This window comes from Brassica oleracea, chromosome C2 (genome assembly GCF_000695525.1).
Source record: "Brassica oleracea var. oleracea cultivar TO1000 chromosome C2, BOL, whole genome shotgun sequence".
Classification (NCBI taxonomy): domain Eukaryota; kingdom Viridiplantae; phylum Streptophyta; class Magnoliopsida; order Brassicales; family Brassicaceae; genus Brassica; species Brassica oleracea.
The window spans coordinates 11768786-11773513 of record NC_027749.1 but is presented as its reverse complement, the minus strand read 5'-3'; positions in this window follow the sequence as shown (position 1 = coordinate 11773513).

The following is a 4728-nucleotide window of genomic DNA, read 5'->3' as shown; positions in this document are numbered from 1 at the left end:
GACTTAGGCATTCTGGCGCTTCATCAGCCATACAATGGGGGTGAAGAAGTCATCATCGCTGACGGCTCAGGTCTACCGATTTCGCATACGGGTTCCTCAATTCTCCGTACTCCATCTCGCTCCTTAAGTTTAAATAATATCCTATACGTTCCTAACCTTCATAAAAACCTTATCTCTGTCTACCGCTTGTGTAATGCTAATAAGGTTTCTGTTGAATTTTTTCCTACCCACTTTCAGGTGAAGGATCTTAGCACGGGGGCCCGGTTACTCCAAGGCAGAACTAAAGATGAGCTATACGAGTGGCCAGTCCCATCCTCTACCCCCGTTTCTCTCTTCGCCTCACCAACGTCCAAAACCTCACTCAATTCATGGCATCGGCGCCTAGGCCACCCAGCTTTACCCGTTTTAAACTCTCTTGTTTCTCTGTTTTCATTACCAGTTTCATTGTCTTCTCAAAAACAAAATCCATGTTCCCATTTCTTAATCAATAAAAGCCACAAATTACCGTTCTATTCAAACACAATTGTTTCCACCAAACCTCTTGAGTATGTCTATAGTGATGTGTGGACGTCTCCCATAACCTCTGCTGATAACTTCAAATACTACATAATCTTTGTGGATCATTTTACAAGGTTCACTTGGCTGTTCCCGTTGAAGTTCAAGTCGCAAGCTCAGGCCAATTTCATAGCCTTCAAGGCTCTAGTGGAGAATCGAATTGATGAGAAAATCAAAACCCTATATTCTGACAACGGCGGTGAGTACCTTGCTATGCGCCAATACCTTCAGACGCACGGCATCTCCCACCTAACGTCACCACCACATACTCCTGAGCACAACGGGATCTCTGAAAGGAAACATCGACACATTGTCGAGACTGGCCTTACCCTTCTCAGCCAAGCCTCCATGCCTCCGTCGTACTGGACGTATGCCTTCTCTGATGCCGTATATCTTATCAACCGCATGCCGAGCCCTGTCCTCAACAACACATCCCCATACGCCAAGCTTTTTAAACAATCTCCAAATTACTCTAAACTTCTAGTTTTTGGATGTGCGTGCTATCCGTGGTTCCGGTCGTATGCAAACAACAAGATGGCGATGCGATCAACGGAGTGTGCTTTCCTTGGCTACTCTCTCACCCGGAGCGCTTATCTTTGTCTTGATCGCAGCAGTGGCCGCATCTACACCTCGCGCCATGTTCAGTTCATTGAAGAGAAGTTCCCATTTGCCACGACCTCGTTGCCCAAGTATCAACCCGAATCACCACCAACCTCTCCTTCTGTCACCATCATTCCTCTTAACCTCACCTCTAACCCGGCCCCACTCGTAGCAGCTCCATCTATGCCTCCCCCGAGCAGGGATCCTCACCGGCGGCTACCAGTCGAAACTCCATCCTCGCCTTTACCGGCGAATGATGCTGTGATATCTCACGATACCACACAAGTGGAATCAGGTATTGAATCAACAGAGACCTCTGGCAATGCACAGGTATGTCCTCAACCTCAGTCTGATTCTAGACTCCCGTCTCTCACCACAACCACCACTCAGCCAGACCAACCTCATCACCCTGCTCCCACTCAGACCAATATACATCCCATGCGCACTCGCGGAAAGAACCAGATACGGAAACCAAACCCCAAACACTCGCTCCTTACCATCAAAAACCACAGAACCCACAAATTCTAACCACCGTAACCCAAGCCTTGCAAGATGAAAAATGGCGAAATGCCATGGGAGAGGAGATGGATGCCCAGATACGAAATCGAACCTATGACTTGGTTCCACCACATCCTAGTCAACATGTTATTTCTACTAAATGGCTTTACTCTCTTAAATATTTTCCAGATGGAACTCTTAAGAGACACAAATCGCGATGGGTGGCGCGGGGACACAAACAACAACAAGGCATCGATTATTCTGAGACGTTCAGTCCAGTGGTCAAGTCTTTGACCATACGCCTAGTTCTTCAGCTGGCAATCTCTCGGGCTTGGCAAATCAAGCAGCTCGACGTGAACAACGCATTTCTGCAAGGCACTCTCTCGGATGAAGTCTATGTAAGCCAACCTCCCGGATTTGTTGACAAAGATCGTCCTCACCATGTATGTCGACTTCGCAAGGCATTGTATGGGTTGAAACAGGCACCGCGTGCGTGGTATCAAAAACTGAAAACATTTCTCTGCTCGCTCGGGTTCTGTAATTCCCTGGCCGACACGTCTGTCTTTGTCTACAACGACTCCGGCCGCATTGTGTACTGCCTTGTGTATGTGGACGACACACTTGTTACCGGCAGCTCCCCATCTCTGGTCACAAGCTTCAGTACTACTCTCTCTAACCGGTTCTCACTCAAAGACCCCACAGATTTGGAGTATTTCCTTGGTATTGAAGCGACACGAACAACCCATGGCCTACATCTCATGCAGCGCAAATATATCATTGATCTTCTCAGTCGCACAAAAATGGAGGACGCCAAGCCTCTCACCTCCCCAATGGCGACAACTCCAAAACTATCTCTCAAGTCTGGCGCACCGCTAAAGGACCCAACAGAGTACAGAACAATCATCGGCAGTCTTCAGTACCTCGCTTTCACCCGTCCTGACATTGCGTATGCGGTGAACAAGTTATTTCAATTCATGCATCGTCCCACTGACTTGCATTGGCATGCCACCAAACGGATACTACGCTACCTCGCGGGTACAGCCTCGCACGACATCTATCTTCGTCAGGACTCGCCTCTCTCTCTCTCCATGCTTTCTCTGATGCAGATTGGGCCGGCGATGTTGACGACTTCGTCTCCACCAACGCGTACATATTGTATCTTGGCACCACTCCGATAGCGTGGTCATCCAAGAAACAGCAAGGCGTTGCGCGATCTTCCACGGAAGCAGAGTATCGAGCAGTGGCTAACACAGCATCTGAGGTTTGTTGGGTCTGCTCTCTCCTCACTGAGCTTGGTGTCACCTTGCCCACGAAACCGGTAATATACTGTGATAACGTCGGCGCCACGTATCTATGCGCGAACCCGGTCTTTCACTCGCGTATGAAGCATCTTGCCTTAGACTACCATTTCATTCGAGACAATGTTAGCTCAGGAGCGCTACGGGTCTCGCACGTTTCCACCCATGATCAGCTAGCGGATGCACTTACGAAGCCCCTGGCTCGAGCACGATTCATAGAGCTTTCAAACAAGATTGGAGTTCGACAACTACCTCCATCTTGAGGGGGCGTGTAGAATGTATATATGGAAAGGTCATATTAGTCAATAGTGATGTCTGGAATCCCTAGCTCATGTCGTATATATATTGTAATCATTCCATCTAATAAGATTAAGCTTCCCATTCCATAATTGTATCTCTTTCCGTTCTAGATAACATGGATAAGAGTTATGTTTGTTTGTATGTGATGTTCGTATGTGTGCATGAGTTGTTATGTTTTTCACGAGTGTTATGTTTGTTACTTTGTATGTAATGTCCGTATGTGTGCAAGTCAAGAGAAGTCACTAGTGTTATGTTTGTTTGTATGTGATGTTCGTATGTGTGCAAGTCACAAGCATATGGTTTTGGTTCTTCTCCCCTGCTCTATATATGAAGATTTTATTCACAAAGCATTTTTTTCACAAAGTTTTCTTCTCTCCTTCTCACCAAACAAATTTCATTCTCTCATTCCATTCTTCTCATCGAAAAAGACTTTGTACAAAGTAATCGACAAACGGTCTCCTTCGTCACAACTTAAAACTGATTTGGTTGAATATATATGGCGTAAATTTGGACGTGATGGAGACAACAACTAAGCTTATATGTTTTTTTCAAATTATCCTGGTTTATTTTATTAATCCTTGTTTTTATGTTTTTATTTTAAAATCTATGTTTAAAATGTTATCTTTTCATATGTTTTATTTAATAAATAAATTTTATCTTTAAAAATAATTTAAGAACCCTTAATTAATAAACTTCCATTGGAACACAAAATCTAATAGTTTCTTAACTAGAATTCTTAAGTACAATTAATTACTTAAATAATCATGAAAAAATCCAAATGGGGTTATAGAGTTAATCACGTAAAAAATTCTAATGGTATACGTACGTAAAAAGCTCTTAGACGAAATAAAGGTAACATGTCGTACGTAAAAAATTCTAATGGTATACGTACGTAAAAAATTCTAATGGTATACGTGCACAGACCATTTCATATTTTTTTTCTGCCTTGGAATGCACGTCTCTTTCTCCCGAGAAAAATATGCAGCAGGATCGAAGTTACTTGGATTATTTGTTAAAACACGTTTTACGTGTTGGTCGGCATGGACGGTGACGGCATGGATGGTGAGCTGAAATTGTTGACGTTAGTTTTGTCAAAGATTGTGAGCCACCAAACACCTTCTTCATGCTTATAAAAGGAGAGCTGAGGTGAAGAGGAAAATCATCCCAAAACAAGAAAACAGAGAGAAAGAACGAGAGAGGAGAGGAGAGAAAAAAGAAGAAGGAAAAAAAAAAAAACCTTTTTTTTTTCTAAAAAAAAATCTTCTTTAAGAAATTACGAGTAATTTCTGAGTGTATTTGGGATCGGGGTGTGAGTTGTGAGCTTGTAAAAATTCCCTGGTTAATAATAAAAGATCTGTAGCAGGTCCGGAGACGTAGGCATCATTGGCCGAACTCCGTTAACAATTTGGTGTGTGTGCTTCTTTCCCGCTCCCATAAATTCTGGCTTTCCGCAAAATTTGACCGCGTATTTCCTAAC